Source organism: Arachis hypogaea, chromosome 9 (genome assembly GCF_003086295.3).
Source record: "Arachis hypogaea cultivar Tifrunner chromosome 9, arahy.Tifrunner.gnm2.J5K5, whole genome shotgun sequence".
Taxonomy (NCBI): domain Eukaryota; kingdom Viridiplantae; phylum Streptophyta; class Magnoliopsida; order Fabales; family Fabaceae; genus Arachis; species Arachis hypogaea.
Window position 1 is genome coordinate 88,727,101 of NC_092044.1, and position 25,953 is coordinate 88,753,053.

Sequence of the window (25,953 nt, forward strand, 5' to 3'; positions counted from 1 at the left end):
TAAAATTAAATTATATATACTAACTTTATCACCTTGACCCCCATTTCTTTAGTAATCAGCAGTCACCCTGTGTTCTCCTCCCTTGTCAGTTTATTTGTGATGCTTAAAGACTTAATAACTAACGTTATGTGGTTTATTTTACTATTTTTTTTGTAAAATTTTAAATATTTAAAAATTTTCAAACTATGGATATTAGATGATTTTTTTAGTATAAATATGATGATGTATTTTAGTATGTAATTCATCTATTTTTTGTTTTTTATTTTTTTTTATTTTTGCTATTACATATTTATAGAAAGTTTTTTTTCTACTTTTTCTAAAATTAATTTTTAATCGAATGCTTGATTATTCGAATTAATCTAACTTGGATTTAATTGGTTCAGATTGGTTTAAATTCACTTAAAAAAACCTCTTATTCGATCTATTCTGAACCAATTAATTTTTATTGATTCGATTCTTATTTTTTTTTTCTAAACTCAAACTAATCCGACCAGTGTGAATCCCAAACTAAAGTTTCATATTGCTTAAGGATAACACCGTGGCATTAGAAGAGTTTGAATATCCTTCCGCGCACTATATGAGCTAGGTACGAGTGAACTTTGATCCATATTATAAATATAATTAAGACATTGTTTAAGAACAAGTTGCTAACATTTTCAACTAGTGATATTTAAGGGAATCTTACAAAATGTCTCCAAAAGAATTATTGCAAATAACACTTTCCATTTCTTTTATAATTAAAATAAGTTTAGCTCCAAGAAAAATACAATATGAAAGATAAAAAATAATTAAAGCTTATACAACTATACAAGAGATACCGTTATTTGTGTATTTCATTTTAGCAATTTAAATTTTTAGAAAAAGTAATTTCATGACACATTTAAAATATTAAAAATTTAGAAACATGTGATCAGTTTTTCTATTTTAATAAATCCATCAAAAACATCCTTTGACGACTAGTTCATTTGTTACCACTACTTCAGTTTAAATTCTTATCCATGACTTCAATCATTTTCGAAATGATCCGATGGCAGATCAGATCATCCTAGAGGGGGAAAATTAAGTTTCTTAATTTAAGATATCTTTTGTATAATATAAAATAGAAAAGTACTATAATTTTCTTAATATGCTCAAATAAGTTGATCTTTTCAATCAATCATTGATCAATAGTAAACGTAACTGTTGACTAGTATTTTCATATGTAATAAAAATTTTAGCCGACATGTTAACATAGCTTAATAAGTCACCTTACACATTGAATTATTCAATTAAGTAGTGCCGCTTGTGATAGATAGGTTGTGCCTACCTAATAAATTTTCTTCCTCTTCTTCTGTCCCTACTCGCACACACTATTCTCCAGGTATTACGTTTTTGACCACAGGACCACTTAAAGTTTGACCAGGTTTTTATTGACCTTACAACAAAATATAGACATAATAATAATAACTAATTAGGACCACTACTCTTAAAAATTCCCTTAGCTAATAAAAATACATAATGTGGTGTAAAATGTGGAATATGGGATTATCTAAAATTAGAGTCACTGTCCAAATTAGATAAGGATATGCATGGGATTTCCCTGCACCAAAAATTGGCTTCTTGTATTCTTTTGTGATTAAGACCCCATTGAGGATTTCTAAACTCTAAAAGACGAAAAGGTATGTTTTTATTTTTGGACAAGTCCATCTTCGCCAAGTTCTCTTAGAATATGTGGCCAAGATGATATGAATCCAATGGATACTTATCATTGAGGTAGGTTAGAAAGAAACAATCCAAGATGGGGTTAAGGAAGGGATGTTGACATGGCAAGGGCACAGCTAGGGTTTGAGATGTTTCTTGCTCTTAGACGATGTGACCTGTCTCTAAGTAATCACCATGCCCTAAAAAGTTATATAGTTATGATATGAAAATGATGTAGTCCTTCATCATTTATCATGTGCTCTGCTGGAGAAGCTTCAAGATTTGCTGTATGTTACACCCTCTCTTGCAATCCTATTTTTCTTAAAAAAATAAAATAAAAATATTTCTTACAATATTTACCATCGATAAATAATTCGTTTTTGCGTATTTGAAAATTGTTATATGTATAACGTAGAATTCACACTCTCAAAATATTAGAGGTATAACTATTTATGTCGCTTTTTCTATTTATTTAAGATTTTGAAAAAGAAATTATACCATGACATGACATGATATGAGAATTTTTATAATTAAAAAAAAAAGTATAAGGCAAATAAAAAAGATAAAAGAATGCTTATGCAAAATTTATGCAAGGCCAAAAGTAACTTTTGTGTGAGGGTCGTATTAGAGATCTAATTATTCATGATACAAAATTAAAAATATAACTATGTATATATTTTTTATCAATTTAATTAATTTTTTAAACAAATAGCTCTATTATATGATATTAAAACTTTTATATATGAAACTATTAGAATTTAATTTTTATAAAACCCCAAAAATATATTTTAGTATAAAGCAAATAAAATAAAATAAAAATTTATACAAAAATTCATGTAAATTCAAAATAAAACTCTTATATAAAACGTGCTAAAAATATAATTATTTATATCTCCTCCTATCACCTTAAATATTTAAGAAAAATAATTTCATGGCACTCATCATAAAGAGGCCTCTAGTACTTCAACATATATGGCCTCGGTGGTTCTTTGTATTTGCATTCCAATTTCGTTGCTAATGTTCACATTATTTTCCTTGCCAAATTAAAGCCCACAGGAATTATATACTAGCTCCACTAGCATTTTCAATTTTGGCATAATCTATTAATTTTAACTTGAAATATGTATATACATTGGCATGGGATAGAAATGATTTCATGTGCTTTTATTCCATGATAATTAATTTAAGATGCGATAGCAATTGTTTAATTACTATACAACATGTTACAATTGTTCACTAAAATGCATGTGCTAATAGCTTAATGGAAGGTTCCTAGAAGAGAATCTACCCCATTAAAAAAATATGAGTGATAAAAATATATAATATATGCATTTGTGTCGTGCCTTGGCGATGTCCGAAGAATTATTTTATTTTGCTTTCTAACATCCAACGAATTTAATTAAATGGAAAAGGAAGGGGAAATAGCAAGATGAAAAGAACATGGAGATCTTAGACGAAATTGCATTTAAACTTTTGTGGCGGTTATTATGTCTTAGAAGAATTTTATACATGAAAACTATAGAGAGTAGTATGAAGACTGACCTAAATTCTGTTAAGGCTATATTTAATTTTGAAAACAGAATAAGATAAGATATTCTTAATAAGATAAAAAAAAATAGGATATAAAAATTAATATTTTTATATTTTATTTAGTAATAAACAAAAATAAATTAAAAAATATAATAATAAAAAATATAATTATAAAAATTTGTATGTGTGTTTGTAATCATGCACTATATAAAGGAATTCTCCCTATCACTTGTAACAACAATTAATAAAATACTCAATGAATTAATACTTCGAATTCTCATCATCATTATTTTTTCTTTACTCTCTTTTGTTCTATTTTTAGTCTCTTTTTTACAATGTAGCTTCTCTTACATGGTATTCAGAGCTTAGTATTTAGATCCATAGCTTTAGTCACCACCACCTCTGCAAATTCTAAAACGCTTTTTAGTTCTATACTTGATAAAGTTACTAACAATTTTTTAACATGGCAACAACAAGCAATGTTCACCATCAGAGGTCATAATATTTAAGAACATCTATTTTCAGATAACGTTCCTCAACAATTTGCTTCTAATGAAGCGAAATTGGCTGGTACAGTCTCTTTAACTTTGAATGGATGCTACAAGATTATAATTTAAGCTCATGGTTGTTAGCTTCTGTTGATGCTTCATTCAAAAACAAATTAGTTCATTGTACTTCTGTATTTGAAATCTGGGATAAAATCCAGAAACATTTTGTTTCTTCTACTAAAACTATCATTAAACAACTTAGAACTCAAATAAAAGGGATCAAAAAGTTTAATCTTTCTGCAACTGAGTATATTGACAAAATCAAGAATCTTGTATGTTGAACATTTTTTTGCTATAGGATATGAAGTTTCAACTGAAGATGTACGTTTCTGCAATCTGTGATAGCTTGCTTGAAGATTTCCCAAATTGTATTACAACAATTCAAGCAAAACATGAACTCTACAAATTGGGTGAAATTGAAGCTATGATCATATCTCTTGTATAGATGCTTGAAAGGTTTCACTACAAGAAAAACGCTGAGTACCGTCGGATTTGTCGTTGAACATTAACGAAAAAATTTTCGTCGGATTTACCGTCAGATTAGGTAGCAAATTCGTAACCCTAAAATATTACCGTCGGAATAATATTTCCAACGGTAACGTTCAGCGGTAATATTTGGAGGGAAAAAAGAAATTTTTGCGCACTCACTACCGTTGGAGTTAACGGTAGAAAGATTCGACGATAACAAAATTTAGTGAAATGCTGCATTTTTGGTACACGTAAAACGTTACCGTCAAATTAATTCGAAGATAAATCCGACGGTAACAGTGCCCTAAATGAAAGCGTAAACATTGTCTCGCCCATTTTGAATTTCACACTCTCTCTCTTCATCTCCACCTCCTCTCTCTCTCATCACTGCCACCATCTCCGTTCCTTGACCCTCTCGTTGCCGCTGAGAGTACCGCCGTCGCCACCCCCTCTTCGTCGTCGCCACCCCCTCTTTCTTCTCCTTCTTTTCCTGCCCCTCTCTCTCTCTCTCCTTCGCTGTCACCACCATCTGTCATCACCACCGTCTACTGTCACCACCATCTACCGCCATAGCAACTTTGATGACCACCATTGCAACATCCATGTCTTCCCTTATTTCTGTTATTCTTCATTAAGGTTTAATGAACAAATCTTTTCCAATACAATTAATTTAGTTTGATGTAGTTTAGTTTAAGTAGAATTTTAATTTTAATTTGAATCAGTTTCAAATTAGTTCAGTTTAGTTTTCTAATCTTAGTGTATTTAGGTTAATTAAGTTAGGTTAGATTCAATACATTAGGTTTTGAATAGTTGAAGTGTTTGGAATTATCTAATTATGTTAATTACTACGTTGATAACTATTTTGCTAAAAAATTATTGCTGAGATTGTTTGATAATTGTTTAATTTTAGTTTAATTTAGTTTAGGTTTGAGTAGAATTAGAATTTTATTTTTGAATCAGTTTCAAAATTAGTTCAGTTTGTTTTTTTAATTTTAGTGTATTTAGGTTGATTAAGTTATGTTTAATTCAATACATTAGATTTTGAATGCTTGAAGTGTTTGAAATTGTCTAATTGTGTTAATTGCTGAGTTGGTGACTGTTTTATTGAGATTGTTTCTGAGATTGTTTGATAATTTTTTAATTTTAGTTTAATTTAATTTAGGTTTGAGTAGAATTAGAATTTTAATTTTGAATAAGTTTCGAAGTTAGTTCAGTTTAATTTTCTAATCTTAGTGGATTTAGGTTGATTAAGTTATGTTTGATTCAATACATTAGATTTTGAATGCTTGAATTGTTTGTAACTGTCTAATTATGTTAATTTGCTATTAGCAGACTAGCCATTCATCATGGTCCTTAACCCCATCTATGTGCCTCCATCCACGGCGATGCCGACTTTAGCGACGGATGCCGCGGCCCCAGAGTCTAGCCACATAAGTGAGGCAGCAACTAATGCCCCTCCACCACCTCCATCCACACGGTTACGCATTTGGCTTGATGGTGGCATGAGATAAGTAACACATTCAATGCTCGTGGATTTTCTATTTATGGTTATCGCTGAAAGTGCCTGAATTATTTCTAGTTTAGTTGATTTAAGCGTTAATTGTTGGTTATTATTTTCTAGTTTTAATTATTATATATGATTCATGTTGTTGCTGAAGTTTTTGAAAATTGATTCCTGTTTAGTAGATTTAGGTTGATTTAGATTACTGATCATTATTTTCTAGTTTTATTGATTATGATTTCTGTTATTTCTGAAAGTTCCTGAAAATTGATTCCTGTTTAGTGGATTTAGGTTGATTTGGATTACTGATTTTTGTTTTCTAGTTTTAATGATTATGATTCCTGTTTTCTAGATTTAATGATTAGGGTTGATTCTTGTTTATGGATTGTTATTAGGTTTTGCCAAACTCGAACGTGTATACTCAGGAGATGACCAATGTCATCAAGATGATGTACAACTAGTCCTGGCCTAGCTACATGAAGATCCTTGTTGAGACCAGGAAGTGCTAGTTTGAGAAATGGACGATAATTACTTTCATTGTTTCTGTTTCAAATATTTTTAGCTAGTTTATATCCTCTATCTTACTTAACTAATTTTAAAGCTTCTTTATTGCAGGTGTACTTTATTTGGGATGCTGAGCATGATCTGGCCATCCGGAGGATATTCGACCATAAAATGGGTCAGTTACTCCATCAGATGCTGGATGATGTTCGTCATGGGCAAGACCAACAGATAGGATGGCTCTGACCCGAGGTAAATAAGGGCCTGTTAAGTAGCCTTCGTCAGGCTCTGCCACTAGTCGAGCCGTCCAGCCCGAGGAAGGCATGGATTTTAGGCTGCAGGTGCAGGAGCTCTAGCGCAACCTTCACCAGCAAGCTCAGGAGCCTAACAATTACCGGGAGAAATATCAGGAGATCCTCACCTGCGTGACGTCTATGGAGGAGCTCAAGTTAGAGTTTAGGGAGTCGTTGGAGCGGATGCAGCATATGGAGGATTAGATGCAGGTGTACCAAATCCAGATGCACACCGCTGGCATCGACCTTGCTGGTGGCACACGGACATCGTCACCGCCTTCTGTGCCGCTGACTTAGGGCCATAGGATCGACGACAACGATGACTACCTGGATCTGTAGATATTAGTTTTTTGTTTTATTGTTTCATTGTATTTATTTGATGTATGTAACACCCTACCATACAGACCTTTACGCTTATGTTGTAAAATAGAGGTGGTGAGGTATTACGACCTCTAAAATAAAAAATATATAAATAGTAATAGTTGAAAGGAATTTAATAGTCGAGGAGTCTTGAAGGAAAATTTAAACAAAAGTCGCAAAACAAAAAGCATAACGCTCACGTAAACAGAAACTTGCATATGAAGGAAAGTAACAACATGAAAATATAATAAGAGTAGAGAGTCAAAAGATATATATCATCAAACTCCTGACTTGACTTGCAAAGCCAAGGTTGGTCAGAGAATATTTATATAAAATATATACATATATTACCCAGTAAACCCAAAATACATAAATATACACTTAGTTCTCCACCAAAAGCCTCTAAGAGGATTAGATTCGAAATATATATAAATACACGGAGAATTGTCTAGACGTATATACACATAGCAAAATATCAAAATTAGTATCCTAACTTCGTTTCTTGAGTAAATCCAGATGCCTAGTGAGATGCCTCTTGACCTACATCTGAAAACTACAATATATGTATGGAATGAGAACCGAAGGTTCTCAGCATGGTAATAGTGCTCACATATATAATATATAAGGTCCCAAAAAAGTTAGAGGTGATCCTAGAACTTCAACACTTAGATTTAAAACTTAAAGATTAAAACTGGAAACCATAAGTAGGGTAGTTGTCTAAGGCTCTTAGTTCTAACTCAACACTAACTTAGAGGGTTTACTAATTTAACAATTTTACAAGGGTTAGAGGTTTCTCACCAATGAAAATTTGAGACAAGACCCAATAAGTCTCCAAAGTTAATTCAACCCTAAAGCACCAAAACCACATAATCTCTCAAAATCAAATCCCTAAATTTCAAAATTATAAGGAGAAAGGTTGAGCAAAAAATAATGAGCTACTTACAAAATTGTTATGTGAGTTTTGTAGAATTCGACGCGGTACGTAATCACGTGACCGCAAACGATGCGGCGATCGGAGCTTCATATTAAAAGTTATGATGAAATGAAAATTTGGAGCCAAGGGTTTGTGTTTGCTGATTACGAGGGCTTCATTAAGTGTGGAGTGTGTTTTTAATGGTTGGACTTGGGTCAATTAAGGTCCGATTCGATCGGTTCGGCTTTGTTGGCCTGTTTTTGAGCCAAAATCTTTTAAATTGGTGTCAAAATTCGTATTTTAATTATTTTTACCCCTTTAAACTATAAAAATTAATTTTTTAATTTTTTTAAATAATAATTAATTTATTGGTTAATTAATTATTAATTACACGGGGTTCACAATGTACATGACTTTTAATTTATTTGAACATTATATTATTTATTTTAAATAAAAATTATTCATTATTTATAAATTGACCACTAATTATATAAAAAAATTTAATTTAAAATTAAAATTGACAATTTATTTTAAGTTTTTTTTAAAAAAAATTGTCAGAATTACCGTTGAAATAATCTGACGGTAATATGGCGCGGGACAATATTTTTTGGTGCCAACATTACCATTGAAAAAAATTACTGGTAACCAATTAATTTTCTGAGCAGATAATTCGTCAAAGAATCTGACGGTAATTACATTGGACGGAGTAAATTCGACAGTAAACATTTACCGGTGAAATTTATACCATCTAATTGTTTTTTACGGTAAATCCGACAGTATTTAGCATTTTTCTTAGGCTATCCTCCACTAATCTTGCATAGCCTGATATGGCTCAGACTAATTTCAATAACTAGATTTGTTCCAAGAGGTGGTGGAGGCAGAAGAATTTCACAGAGCAGAAGATTTGGAAGAGGTGGTCGAAATTCTTGGCAATTTAACACTAGACCTACTTGTCAATTGTGTAGCGTACCTGGACATCAAGCATTGCAGTGCTTTTTCAAGAAATTTTAAAATTAGCATATCAGAAATAATAGACTTGGCATTACTTGAGTCACAAGTCAACTGATGTATCTGTGTTTGTAATCATGCACTATATAAGGGAATGCTCCTCTTACAAAATCAATGACTTGTGAAAGATGTGTTCCTTCCAGAATAAAAGAAGTGATTAGAAGATAGATGGAGGTGAAGCTTGTCTCGAGAGAGCATTACACTCTTTAATTAAAAGCATGTGCCATTTGTTAGATATCAGTCATAAAACTAATAATTAAGCACGTAATGCCATTACTCTTCTGTTTAATCGATGTAACTTAGTGAACTTTGAGAATCATGTAAATAACTTTAACTAAATTTTGATTGCGTTTATTTTATATTCTAAGGGAAAAACCCCTAAATTTATGAGATATGATGAACTATATTCTTAAGGGACGTGGAACTTTCATATATGTTTTATATACGAGTAATGTTACAACATCAATTAATTTTTTTAAAAATAATTTTATTTATCGTAAATTTTAATTTTTCAAAATCATAATTTTTAATTTTAATTCTTAAATTATAAATACTGAATTTCCCAAAAAAAAATTAAAATAAAAAATTAACTAATATTAATTAATTAAAATTAATTTTCTATATATATATATATATATATATATATATATATATATATATAGTGAAGTTTGTAGGATATTTAATATTATAATTAGTATTTATGTTAGTATTATTAGACATATAATTATTCGTATATCTATGTCAATCAATTTAAATTTTTAAAATAAATAATTTTATAATAAATATCTAGATGATTTAATATTATTCTAAAACTGAACAGACTTATTCTACCTTAAAAAGTAAGTAACTTATGAAGCATATTGTATAATCTCATATAAAAGTTAGAAAAATTTTTAAGTATACTAATACACCGGTATTTCAGTAATTTTTATAATTAAGATCAACAATTAAAAATTACTAAAATATTGATATATCGATACACCTAGAAATTATCCTAAAAGTTATTTCATATATAGTATAATTATTAGGATCAATATATTTTAAAAGATATGTATTTTGAATTTAATGTTACGGGATGATGAATTATTAGGATCAATCACCTAGCAATACATACCAACCTTGCTGCACATCTTCTCAGATCACTACCTACCTGTCTTTAATAATTTCTATTAATACACTTTTTCCCGTCATCCTTTTTCTCCAATAATCAGAGTATTATTAGAAGGTTTCGTGAAACACTTCATGCCTAGCGTAGCAAACCTAATAAAAACACAGGCATAAACATATTGGTCCTTATTCACATAGAGAGAGAAAAAGTATAAAATATTATGGTAGATCTTTTTTTGTTTGTTTTGTTTTCATTCTGTATTCTATGTAGTTTTTAAATATGTATGAGAGTGGGAGCCAAAAGTATTTACTATTTAGGCTCAGATCAAACAACTCTTTATGTTGTGGTTTGATATATGAGGGAATTGAACCTGTATAGTATTCAATTTAATATTTCTTGGATTCCTATATAACCACTTTCACACTTATCTTGGAACACAACCTTCTTCTATGTGTTAGAAGGTTGTGAAGACTATACCATACTAGTGATAATAAAATTAGTGGAAAACTTTCTTCAATTTGAAATTTTAAAAGAATAATAATAGTAAAATAATTGAGGGCGACATGGCATGAATAATAATATTGCACTATAATGCACAACTATGCTCTCATGCATTGTCTTCACCAAGAATCTCGCTATAGAAGTCCCCTCATTCACCAACACTACACTGGATCTAAAGGTTCAATACTATATATGCAAGTGATGATTGATCCATTGTTCCTTTCCCTTAAAATCTAAGACACCATTATTTTTTTTTTAAATGTTATATGACACTATGTTCACCAGTAATAACAGTATTAAGGTTCCTCTAGATCTAACATTTTGACTTTCGAAAGTTGTCAAATTAATTAATTAACCCAAAAAAGAAAAAAGAAAAAGAATAAGATGTAGTTATGTTACTTAGCTTACTCTTCTTGTTGGCCCTAAATTGAAAAGAGCGCTACAAACAACGCATATGAAAATGGCGGCTTAATTAGTGCCTTAAACAGACATTGTCAAGCTTGGTTGACTTCTTCCAAAATGACTAGCAATATAGAATTCTAATTAAAGATTTAAAGGAGAATTATTTAATTAAGAATCCAAAGCAATTTGTTGAATGTATATATTGAGAGTGAACGAAATCACACACGTAGACAGAGAGTAATATTAATATATCAACCTTCTGTTTGAAGGGTTTTACTTACAATAATAAATAAGCTTAGTTTGATATTTGAGAAAATATAACGAGCAATGCTTTTTTTTTTGAATAAAGTAAATAATAAGTTAAAAAATTAATTTTAATTTTAAAATTTAAAATTTGAGTTAATTAAGTTTATTTATGTTTAAAGAGTTTGAAATGTAGTTCATTGTTCATATGATTGACCTTGTTTATAATGTTCGTTGTTTATCTAACGAAATTGTTGATAGATGCCACTTAGATAAAGACGCCTAAAACGTCTTTTTTTAAAGATGTTTCCATGTTGTATTTTAATTGATTTCTGTATAATTTATTCGGTGTTCCTCGTCACATATTATTAAATTTCTCAAAATTTTTTTTTTCCAAAAACAATAAAAAACATTTAATTTGGACTAAAACAAAAAAATAATAATAGATTAACTATTAGATTTTTTTAAAAAAATTATTTACATAAAAAATATATCACATTCATCAAAATATATATATATATATATATATATATATATAAAACAAACTCTTAAAATTTTTATAAATAAAAAAATAATTAATTTTTCTTCGTATAATATATAAAACAATTACTATATTATTATTATATTATAAATTAAAATTTACTAATTTAAATTTTATTTTTATTTTTAATATAAGCATTAGAAATAAATAAATTTTTTTATAACAAGATGTAATGTAACGAAATACATATAATATTAATTAGTTTTTAAAAAATTTTGAAAAGATAGTTTTTTCTAATAAAGTGTTATTAAAAAATTAACATTATAAAAACTAATTTCAACCAATATGATATAATAGGTTATTAAATATATTTAATACAAAACACATTGAATATAAATTTTTATTGAGTTTAAATTTTAAATAATTTTTAATTGAATTTTTAATATTTTTATTTTAAAGTGTTAGAATATTTTAACATCATTTTTTTCGTATCTTTTTAATTGAGTCTTTAATTTTTTAAATTATAAACCTTATTTATAATTAAGAGTAATGTTTTAACACCACCAATTAGTCACACATATAAAAATACAAGAACAATTCTATTGTCATAATTATAATCTAACTTTATAAGTAATACTATACAATGAAACTATATGTAAATAATATAATTAAATTTTATTTACATCTATAGTCACATTTCATAAATAATATAATTAAATTATATTTATGTTTATAATTAAAATATGAATAAAAATACAAAAAATTATCTGGTTAATTTTTTCGTTCATAATTTTTTTATTATTTTTTGTTGTGAAAAGTTTAATTATTTTAATAATTAATTATTTTTTAAAAAAGATAATTAAATAATACAAAAAAGTCTTATTAAGAGTAATTTATTTATATATGATTAAAAAATAATTGAATAATTATATACGGTAAAAAATTAATATTATTAAAAAATAAAATTAAAATTTATTTTAAAATTAAAGTTTATTTAAAAATAAAATTAAAAATCATGGTTTTTTTTCTTTTTTTCCAAAATTTATCTACGAGTAATTCTATAAATATTTTATGATGAATAAAAATATTAAACTCGTACTAAAATTTATTCTAATAAAATTTATTTTTATTCTACTAAACATTAAATAAACTATTGAAAAGAATTTGTTTCCTCCATTAGAGAAAAATGATAAATTTCCATACTTCTATTATGTTATGGCAATAATTTGGCCTGTTATTTTTTAATGTACATAATAATAATAATAATAATAATAATAATAATAATAATAATAATAATAATAATAATAATAATAATAATAATAATAATAATAATAATAATAATAAACAAGTATATCACAGTAAAAACGAAAGCACATTACCAAATAATTTATCATCCGAATTATATATGAATCAAATTGATAATTTGAGGGCTAACACGAAAAGGAGTCCTTGGACCCCGAAATTGGATAGGGAATAAAGGTTGGAATTTCACCTACCTCACAAGCAATCTTTGATCGAGTCTTCCATCTTTTTCAGATTTCATGATAGATGCGCTCGAGTATGGTTCGGGTTTCGGGTACGACGAAAGCGGGACTGAAGAACCTGCTAATAGTTGGGCAGGGGGGTATAGGCGGTATGAGCGATAACAATGTTAGGGACTTACAAAACCTTTCTTAAAATCATAGAAAAAAAACATTTATATTTGTGTGATATATAAAACAATTATCATATTATTATTATTATTACATTATATATATATATATATATGAGCAAAAAAAGTCCAACTGTTTTAAAGTAAAATTTTCTTTTAATATTTGATTAAATGTTCTTGTATTTAGTACTATTTTTGGCACTTCCTCTTAGTTAAAAATATAATCATTATAATTTTTTAGTTATTATTGCTAGGGGTGTTTACAGATAGGATATGGCTGAAATTTCGATCCAATTCGCACTAAACTCATTAGATCAAATTCGATATTCGCACTTTTTATATTTGGATCAGATATCAAATATATCCATAAAATAAAAAATATTAAAAAATTTTATTTTTATAAAAAAGTCAATAATTTTTTGTTTATTTTTTTAAACATATTTACTTCTATCTGATTAGAGTGTGGATCCGATTCGATCCAATCCGATCATCTTACAGATCAGATCATATCCTCAAATTATAGATCAGATACGGATAAATACTGTAGATTTATATGGATATGATCTAATCTATGAACACCCCTAACTACTACTATAGGTTCATTCTTGCAAAAGAATGCTTCTTTTATTATAAACCATTATTAGATCTTAATTATCATTAAAACAACTTAATTGTCAACAAAGAGATAATACTTATTGGTCTCTGAAATTATGTTTGTATTTCAATCCATAGTTGTAAAAACTGAACTCGATTGGCTGGTTCGACCGAAAAACTAGTGAATCGGACTAGAACTGGAGGGTCCGGTTTGGTTTACTCCTTTGACCATTTAAGGAATATAACCGGTGTGAACCGGTAAGAATCAGTACAAACCGGTCTAATCAAACTGGTCTGTTTGAAAATTTTTTTAAAATGTCTCCACAAAGGTCTCAAACCAAGAACCTTGGAGCAAAAGCAACCTCTACTTGCCACTTAGCCATTGCACTTCTAAGTATTATATTTGACAAATACTAATTATATAGTATACATAAATATCTAATTTAATTTAATTTTTGTTTTTCTATTTTTAAAATTAGTTATATTTTAATTATATACCATTATTAATATAAATATAAATTTCACTAAAAATTTATTAATTTACTTGATCTATTTTATTACTAGTATTGTGATTAAGGTTATTTATTTTGATGTTAGTATTAAAATCTACTGATATTATAGTTAGATGATAGGTTTTGTCAATTAATTATTTTTTTATTGTGTCAAAATAAGATACTATTGTAGTATTAACATTTTATAGTTTTTTTTATATTAGTTATTTTTAGAAGTTGAGACTTGATTCTTCATAAAATGTTAGTGAAGATATGTATTTCAAATTTTAATTTTAAGTTTTTAACTATTTTATATTTTATATTTACGTGAGACCGGTTTTATCGGTTCAACCAGTAATTTATCGATTGAACCAATAAACCAACCAATAGTTTGACCGATTCGATCACTGGTTCGGTTCTAACAACTATGTTTCAATCTAATTTCAAAAATTTCGATTTACTCGATTTAGTTTTCCAACTTAATAGTTATGACTCACATTGGTTCCTAATCTTATTTTTGTCACCGTCTCACAAAATCGTTAATGACATGGTGAGATGGACTAACGGCTACTACATTATACATTCTAGTGACTATTTGATGTGTCAATTGAAAATTTTTTTACCTTATTTTTTTCAACTAAACACTTAAAACCCCAATATGAGTCACGGATACCTAAGTAAATTTAAACTTTAAAAATCAGATTAAAACTCGAATATAACTTCAAAACAGAACTTTAACTTATGTAGTGATTAATTTAAATGAGAATCAAATAAATTAAAATTCAACATAATTTTTATCAATATTTTCAAATTCAAAATTTCTATACCAAAATTAACTAGAATTTTTCTTTAAATTAAATTTTTTAATAAAATAGTGACTTTAATTATCTTAACTAATGTCCTAATTAATTACTTTTATGTCTTAAAAAAACTGTATATGAGAAGAAAATAATTAATTTATCTACTTTAATAAATAGTTATTTTACTAAAATAAAAGAAACTATTTTTAGAATTTTTTAAGAACTAATTAATATTATATATATTTTGTTACACTATGTTTAGTTATAAAAATTTTATTTATTTCTAATGTTTATATTAAAAATAAAATAAAATTTAAATTAATGAATCTTAATCTATAATATAATAATAATATAGTAATTATTTTATATATTATACGAATATAAATTAATTATTTTTTTATTTATAAAAATTTTAGGAGGTTTGAGCTTGATATATATATATATATATATATATATATATATATATATATTGATGAATGGGATATATTTTTTTATGTAAATAATCTTTTAAAAAAAATCTAATAGTTAATCTATTACCTTTTTTGTTTTAGTCCAAATTAAATGTTTTTTATTGTTTTTGGAAAGAAAATCTTTTGAGGAGTTTAATAATATGTGATGAGAAACACCGAATAAATTATACAGAAACCAATTAAAACACAATATGAAAACATCTTTTTAAAAAAGACGTTTTAGGCGTCTTTATCTTTAAGGTCATCAAAACCCATGAAATATGTGATACATAGAATAAAGCCATTTTCAATTCTGTAATCAAGAAGTCATCATTAATCTAGCTAGCTTTAAAAAGTGTTTTTCCTTCCCCTGATACTAATATGTGTTACTCTTACATGAATGCTTTATCAGTTTTAGATTTATGTGAATTATTTTTTAAAAAAATTTAAATTAATAATAAAATTTTATAAATAAATATATATCTCTATATATTTCTTTACACAAGAATCATTTTTTAGATTTATGTAAAATTTTTTTATAGGTTTTTTCCTTTTTTTATTTTTTTACGTTATTTTTTTAGGAGATAACAAAAATTAAATTTTAGATCTTTTGATTATAAAAACTTTAATACCATATCATGGAATTATGTTTTCAAATTCTTAAACTTATATAAGAAGAATATAAATTATTATATCTCTACATAATTGTTGCTCGATATAGTTTGAAAAACATAAATGCATACAAATTTAATAACAAGGTAATGAAATGCATAACAATTATATTACTCGGTAAATTTTTAAAAGAGTAAACTATTATTTTTATCGACGAAAGTTTTAAAAATTGACATTTACTCATAAAAAAAATTAGAGTGGTACCCATAAAAAATGGGTTCTGTATGATAAAATTATCTAAACACTAAAAAATCATCTAAAAATTTAAAATTATCTTTTCCTAATTTTAATCTCAAAATATATGCCTCGAATCTCAACATTCTCTTTATTCTTTTCATGGATTTTAATGATGATGTTCTACATAAAGGAGGTATACACCTTTGCACACGGTGTGTAGACTGTGACGAAGCTCCTTGGCTCAACGTCGCACGATCAACTCCTCATCAAGACCCACTACTAGAAAAATGGGACTTAGCAGCGAAAAATTGCCGGCATTTTTTCAAAATGCCGTAAATCCACTGAGTTGGTGCGGTTCTTATTGCGTAATCAAGCTCCGATACAATTGATCATATTTGGTTGTGGTTTTTGGGAGAGGGGGGGTTTGTTTCATTAATACCCCTAACCAAAATATTTCGACGCCATTCACCCTTTTTGCGTGAACCCCAGTAGAGCAAAGGCACTAATCACTGGTCTCCTTCCTCTGCCGTCATGACTTTTCCCTCCGTCAGTTCCAGCCACCACGTCCGGGTCGTCGTTCTTCTTCGTCACTGATCTCCTCCCTCCGCCATGTAGCTCCCGCCCACGTGCGAAGATAAAGTGAAAGGGGTCGTCCAAGTCTTCTCCTTCCTTTGCGCACGTCCGTGACGTCGTCGTCGGCCCCCCAACCATCCATCCCGGTGTCGTCGTCGGCAGCCTTCTTCCTTGCCCTTGCCTTGTTGTGCATTGCTAATCACCTCCTCTCCCCTCTCTCTGGTTCGTTCTTTTCTCTTGTCCCAATTTAATTTGAGTGGCTGTTGATAAATTAATTTTGCATCAATTTCATCTATGTACCTTCTAAATTTTGGTTCAAACAACGTTGATCGATTTACTTTGCCCAAATTTTCCTTCCCTAATTTAACATTCTGATTTAATTTTTTCCCAATTTTTGAACCCCTGAGTCTTGATTACTTAGTTATTGCTTTTAGAATCATATAAAAATCTGAAGCAATCATAATTTTTAATGAACGAACATCAACAAATGTTGAAATACCAGTTACTTTAAAAAAAATTCAAGCCAAATAAACTATTTCAAGAAGCTTGTAGTTGCCCAAGAAAACCTATCAAAACTATAAAAACTAAAAGTTTTGAATATCATTCAACAGGGATCTATATTTTCCATATGAACTTTTGATGTCAAAAGCATGTGAGGAACGATCCTCAAAGATAACGTAGGCATTGAATCCCTGAAGTTTTGGCTCTTAATTGGTACCATGTAGCACTACTCTTTGACATGCATCCAACAACGATGATAGTTAACATAATTTACATTATGAGAAAGTATAGAGAACCAAGTTTTAGTTAGAATATTAGCCAATTTTAGAGTTTAAATTTATAATTTAGGAATTAGAGTTAAGAGTATATGATTTAGAATCTACAATTTAAGATAAAATTAATTTTAAAAAAGTAGGTCCCTAGCATTACTCATAACAATTTTAGCAACTAATAAACTAGGCTACTGAAGATAGTGCTTGGATTTACCATGTAACATCATGGTCTAAGCTTTTGAAAATTAGCTTCTTTGCAATCCTAAGTAAAGAGATAGAGCATTTGTATTATCCATTTCTTGATGTAGACGTGTGTGTAAATTTAATGTTCGGATGGGCCTAGAAAGTATGGGTCGGATGGAACCGTTTCACTGGCAACGCCAGCTACTCATCCGGGAACCATGACACAATAAGGCCAGAAACGGGGTAAAGGTCACCCTACAGGGTCTGGGAAGAAACAGCAGCTGGCTTTTTTCCGTAAATATCTGTTTCAACTTTTATTATGTCTTGTGATGAACTGAAGTTATTATAATTTAATGTTGAATTGTTACTGTTCTTGTTTGAAAATACTTATTGGGATTTATGTAAAAATCCAAATTGTTCATATCTTTTACAGTTTAACTACAATTATAGAAATGCTTGTCTTATCCAAATATATGTGTATTTAGTTTTTTTTTTCTTCTGATTAACCTACTTTTCATAATTAAATATAAAAGATAAGGTGTTTGCACTTGAGTGTTGAGTAATCCTCAATTTCTCATTCAGTCGTTCTCCATTATTTTGTGCATTAGATATTAAATTCCAATTTATACCCATGAATATTAACTTTTGACTCAACCCAAGATACAGTTTTGTCTTAATACGCAAATCTTAATAAATCAAACTTTTATTAAAACAGACATATTGGTAAAAAAAAAAAAAGAAAATTATCTACTGAGTTCACAACAGGGGTGTGAATTGTCATTTATCATGTAACTTGTAATTAATAGTGAGGGTTACTAGAAAACAATCTAGTGTTCATATAAGTTAATGGTATTTTTATTGTGAAAACGCTAGATTTGATATCATGTTTGAAGTTTTGCTTTCTGAGTGTTAAAAGCTATAACTATTGAGAATAACAATATTTATTGCAAACTTTTTATTGTGAAAATTGTTTATAGGTTGAAATAATCTCTTCTTGATCTGAGATTTTGGTTGAGTAGTTCTATCATACATTAATTTCACTATTAGAAAATAAAAGAAAAATCGAAAATAAGAAAATGAAAATAGAGATCAAATAGACCTTAAAGTTGTAGACTTGTAATTAGCAATATGTATTTTTCTTTAGTGTTTCTTTTCTTCATAAAAAATGCTCGAGTATCTATATAGCCCGAATATGGTTATGCTCTTAGTCTTAAGTTGATCCTATGCACTGAAAAAATATAAAAACAATTTTCTTGGTCTGTTAGTAGCTCGGGTAAACTATCTAGCAGATTTGATGTCTATATTTATTTGAATATAATTCATCTATTTAGATTTTGAAGCCCTCATGTGAGTGTAAAGATTATGCATATGTAAATTGTTAGTTAAAATTTAAAAAATTTTTGAATTGGGTTGTTCATTGGTGAGATATGATGGCAGTGGCAGGTAATATAACTAATTTTTAAAGGCAGTGATTATATGCATTCATCTCATAACTAGGTAACCACCTGGAAACTCTACTTTCTCTGTCTATTTCGATTTGCTTCCCTTCACAATTCACAATCACATTCACATTCACATTCACACACTCCCTTCTTCACCCAAAATATCAATTCAATCATTTTTTCATGAATGAACTAATTAATTAGTTTTTCCTTTTCACCTTCGAAATGTCTTTGCTATGGTGGTGGTGAATGCTCCTTCTACATTTTAATGCTATAGCTATATAGTGATACTTCCTATATTCTATAAGTTATGATAATATATAAAGGGTAGGGTTTTGTTTATTATAATGAAGCAAGTGGGAGCGAAGAGAAAATGGGCCAGTCCTTTGTCCTAGTTGAAGAATATATACTATTAAGCTTGAAGCTTTTGTCATTGTTGGTATGTTTATGCAGAATTTAATAGGGGCATCTTTGATAATAAAATTTTTGCTTAGTAGGCATTAGGCATCACATATTATAAAGGCAACTTGCTCCAAGTGTTCTATTAGTAAATTAAAACACTTATTTTCTTACAATTCTGTTTTGTACACATGGCTGCGTCTTGTTCTTTTCTTCTTTTTTTTGGATGAAGTTGCAAGAGTTTCTTTTAATTTCTGCACAGCTAATTATCTCTAAACCTTTTGTAGATATCACTTTTGTCTGTGTATTCTACTATTGTAACAGCCCAGACCACCTGCTAGCACGATATTGTTCGCTTTGGCACACAAGGCCTAACAGTTTTATCTTTGACGATAGGGATGCTAGTCGAAGTCCCCCATGCTCACTCGTCAAAATGTGTCATGCTAGGGAGATGTATCCACACTTATAAGGCATGCTTCATTCCCCTGCCCAACCGATGTGGGACCTTACAATCCACCTCCCTAAGGGAGTCGAGCACCCTTGTTGGCACATCGATCCGGGTTTCGACTTTGATACCATCTGTAACAGCCCAGACCACCTGCTAGCGCGATATTGTCCGCTTTGACACACAAGGCCTCACGGTTTTGCCTTTGATGATAGGGATGCTAGCCGAAGTCCCTCACACTCACTTGTCAAAACACGTCATGCTAGGGAGAGGTATCCACACCTTTATAAAGCATGCTTCGTTCCCCTCCCCAACCGATGTGGGACCTTACAATCCACCCCTGTAAGGGAGCCCAACGCCCTCGCTGGCACATTGATCCGGGCTCCGGCTCTGATGCCATAATATAACACCCTAACTATCAAAGCTCACGCTTTCGGCTGCGGAACTCTGATAGCTCAGACATTACGACGACTCTTATACTATTTAATACTAAAATATGAGCCTGTTTAAAACTTTAAACCGCAATACCGCTCCAAAAATACTTTTGTTAGGTAACATACATCCATACATACATTACAACTTACAAGAACTCATAAAGAGTACTACATACATACATATATATATATATATATATATATATATATATATATATATATATATATATATATATATATATATATATATATATATATATATAATCTTACAAGTATTAACCAATACAATTCCTATCCCTCTTACAGAATGTATAAAGATAAAGGCGAGGGAACAATAAATAATAACTAAAGCAATACAGAGCATCTCAACAACAACTAAAAGAACTTTTCGTGACTTCTGCGTCCATATCCTGAAATGGAAAAATTGTAAGGGATGAGAACATCATCCTCAAAAGGGTTCTCAGTAGATGGTTTTTGAGAATTACTGTAATAGGATACGTGAAGCTAAAACGTACCAGTGATTAATAACCATCTTATGCCTCTTTTAAAAAACAACGGTTTACAATAAAAGTAAAGTCTAAAATCTTTTCTAAAAGAGGAACTGTCAAATTTTTAAAAACACAAAAGCCTTTCAACCAAGTTTATCTAAGCTGAACCAAATAGCCTTTCATACTTTTCTAAACCAGAAACACAAAACCAAAACCAACCATTGGCCTATCTCATTTCAACCACAGCCTAGGCCCAAACAACCCAACCAACAACCAATCACCACAGTCCCACAGAGTCCCAATCGCAAACACAGATAGAAAGTTCAAGCACAAACAAACATTTACAACAAGTAGAATAAATAGCAGTTAATCACAAGTAATCACAAAGGCAAACCAAGTACAATATGCACACCCAAACAATGTCACATAGATGCATATGATGCATGCCTGTCCTAATGGCAGATGATATCATCTGTCGGTTATATAGCCAACTCGACAAGTCCTGGTAGCTAACCATCGGACTGTCCCTCTGTCGTGCATCTCCAACTCGAGTTATACTCAACATAAACTTGATCATAATCATGATCCATATCCAACACTCTCACTGGTGTATATTCATAGGGGCGAGCTCATCCAGGACTTTCACAGTGTCTGACTACCCTTATGACATAGGGTCAGCAGAGTCTCGAGTTTCCACCTAGAGCATGTGGTGGTTAGCCACTGCTTTCTCCCAGGGAAACTCGTCTCTCCGATAGTGGAAGTGCAAAATCACAATTATCAATGTCTCAGCATATATGCATTCATTCTCAGCCATGAATCAACATTCATCTCAGCCATCTGGCTCAAATTCATAATTCATAGTCAGCCTTCTGGCTCATAACATATTTCACAAACAGCCATGATTCATTATCATACACAGCCATTCCGGCTCATAACAAAATAGCACTTCCACCATTCAACATCATCAAATTCATAAAATCGGCATTTAAGCCATAAATCACTTTTTCTCAATTCATTTTACTTTGAAATCAAATTTCAACTCTCTTCAGCCTTGGCTTTAAAGTTCCCATTTCTCAAATCATTTCAGGCTCATAAGCCACTCTTACTCGAGGTAAGTTCCCCTTTTTAAAAACAAAGCCACCCTCGACATTCTCTTTTCAAAACTTCCAAAACCATGGCAAGTTAAGGCTTATATGAAATATTCAAAATCATACATCCAACAACGAGATTTCGTATCAAAAGTTCCTCGGCAGAGTCTCAAGTCTTCAGGGGAGAATAACATAACTCATTTTGTCAAATTCACTTAAAATCATTAAAACCTTTGGCTTCCTGATTTGAGTAATAAAATAGGATCTAAGCCAAATAGAGTCACGTAATCATTTACTTCTTTCAAAGCTATTTTCATTACTTAGGCAAAACCAGCTTCAACTCCATGATAAATTCTAAAGCATTTCAACTGTTCAAATTGTTTTAGTCTTGCAAAAATTAAGAATTCAAAGAGTACTTAAAATCTTTCCTAAAACATTTTAAAATAAAACTTGTCAATAGACGTTCAGGTTCTTTCAAAGTCACTGAAACTCCTCTAATTGAAACCCTCAAGTCAAATTCAAAGGCATAGCCCTTGTCACATTTAAAATAGCTTTAAAACATAAGTTTTATCTGAATAACTTTCTCCCAAAAGAGATACAATGCTTTTCTTAAGAAACAAGACTAAATCATAATTTCCTCTTTGATAATTCATTTCAAAAGCATGAATCATCCTTTTCTTGATAATTCAAATAAAATATTAGAAGTCTTTAACTCATCATTTTTCCAGATAACATTTCAATAAAGACTCGGATTTTATAGAAATTTCGGTAGCATCTCCCCTAAAACTTGGACTTTGCCACCCGGTTCGGGTCCCAACTAAACCGTTCCACAATCCTTTTTAACAGTTCAAAACCAGAAATCAATCCAAAAGCAAGCTCAATCCAACTATCATCTCATTTTCATATCTCAAGGAAACCGTTTCAAAATCAAACCATTATCAACCGATTAAAATCGTTTCCAAAGCTTTAAAGGAACAGTTCAGCAACAATCCATTCATCAAAACCAAATAATAATCCATTAAAACATATAATTACATTCATTCAAGACAATCAACATCACATAAGGCTTATACAATCACCAAATGTACATTGTCTCACATCAGTATCCATATGTAATAATTCCAATATATGAAAATATAGTTTTCGGAAAGCACCCTTACCTCAAAACGCAGATTAATAACCCAAACGCCTCACAGAGTTCTTTCCGCCTCAACCCGAATCGACGACAACTAACAACTCGGCTCCACTTGTTTTCTCCAAAATCTCAACGACTCTAATCGCAACATACAACAATTGAAACTCAATATTATAGCAATTAACGCCGCAAAACCTCAGTGTATGATAACAGAACAGTAACTAAAGAGCTTTCAAATCGAAAATGCTTACCAAAATAATAAAATGAACCAGCTGCAAATTTTGAACCGACCTGGCAATAGCTCTGGTAGCGGCTAGAAGCTCCGATGGATCAACTATAATAACCACGCAGTATCAAAACCTTGTCGAAACCCAAAATGACAGAAACCACAAATTTAAAACCCTTACCACAATGTCGAAACTCGCTGAATTTACTGAACGGAGCGGCTCCATCAACGGCGGCTTGTACCGCAACGACCCAGGCAGCGGCATCAACTGAACAGCAGCTCCGATGATGCTATTCCAGTGAGTTTTCTTACTTTGGCAGTAACCGACGACTCTGAACTAGTATAGCCACATCAAAATCATCAACGGCGGCTCCATTAGCATCAACCATAGCATCTTGGCCTTAGCAGCAGCTTCCAATGGTAACAGTCGACGTGCTCAACCCAGAACCCAAACGGAGCAATGGCAAGGACGGTGGCCGTGGGTGACAGCGACGCTAGCTTCGATGGTGGCAGGATGTGATGGCGACTGAGCGTGGTGCCTACTCCCTCATGGCGTGTCTCTCTCCCGCATGACTGGCGACGGCGCAGATAGAGGTGACGACGTGATGAACAGCAACGGCGGCGGCTTTATGGTGGCAGGGACGGCAGGACGCGGTGGGGCGGCGGCGAGGTGACGGCAACGCGGTGAGCTTCCTTCCTCCTCTCCTCTGCCGTAACTCAGTCTCCCTCCCCCTCTCTGCCTCAGTTTCTTTCTTTCATGGAAATGGGAAACCGTGTGTGTGTGTTTTGTTGGGGAAAAGGGGAAAAAGTCTACTACTGCTGCTTAGTGTGGGTGAAAGGGAACTGGGTCGGGTAACGGGTCATTGGGTTAGGGTTTCATTTTCTTTTTTGAAAATTAGAGTTGAGGGTATTTTAGTAATTTCAGAAGAAATTGGGAATAATATAGTAATTGAAATCCAAATTAAATTCAACACTAATTGTATATAGAAAAAATACTATTTGCTCATCAATTTTACAAATTATTTTCAATAAAATGCCCAAATTTAAATTTTAAAAATAATATAATTAAATCCTTTATTTTCCCAAAATATTAGTTTCAATATTTTAAAATTATTATTTAGTCCAAATCATATAAAAATCCTTATTATTTCACAAGTACCAATTTTATAATTTTGAATATAGCAAATAATTCAATAATTGTAAAATTGGATAATAATCATAACTTATTTCAAATTCAATAAATCAAAACTTACTTTAATTATCGTTAATCAAATAATTTCTGAAATTAAGACTCAAATAATTATATGATTTGAGACTTGACCATAAATAAGACCTTTCAAAAGTTCTGGGTCTTACATTCTACCCACCTTATAAAAATTTTTGTTCTCGAAAATTGATACAAAACGAAAGAATTTTCATAACAGTTCACTCTTAAACACATTTGAGAAAGAAGCAAAAATATCTCAACATATAAACATATGTACGGTTTTCAAATACTTGAATTGTCGTTTGCATAAGGATACAAAGGTAGGAGTGTGATTGCCAAGCAAACGTTACAAGGTAGACTCAAGGCAATAGATGACATGGTTCAAACATGCGATAGTAAAGCAAGGCATTGAAGGCTATTAAATAGGATGGAGTTAAAACGACGTGCTTAACATCCGCACACTAATCTCGTATCAACCTTAAAGCTTCAACTTTCCATCTCCATCAAACACTTTATAACCTCATAGCCGATCATAAGCCTAACACCCACATACCTGTTCGCAAGGAACAAAACACCCACAACTCATAACGTGGTACACCTACTGCTTCACCTTCCATATATACATATTACATCTTAAAGAACTAATGCATCACATTGCTACATCTACAGGTCACACGTGACATACATCAAAATAATTCTCGAGTCTACTCAGAAGGATACAAGATTTTAGAAAGGAGAGGCAAATGTCAAGGATAATACCCATAGGTTTGAAAGAGTGTATGCAATACCAGGTAAGCAAAGATGCTCAAGTAGCAAAGTTTGCTAGAAATAAATCAATTGACAACTTCAAAGACAACCCTTGGATCAAAGAAATTTTCAATAGGATCAATAAGAAAAAAAAATCAGCGCATTAGTTTGAACAAATTCAAGCTGAGTTGAACAAGTATGAGATTTACAGAAAAGAATATCTCAAGCTCAAGACAAAGCTCACTGAACTTCGAGCACGATTAAAATACTTCCGAATACATTGTTCATAAAAGAATAAAAAACTTGCAGAAGAATAACTTCGCAGTCTAAAAGAAAAGTCAAGCAACATGCATTCTTCAAGAGAGTAACAAAAGCATAAACGTGGCTTTGCTTTAATAGAAATTTCATGTTGAAGTAGATCATATAAAGTTTTACAGACAAC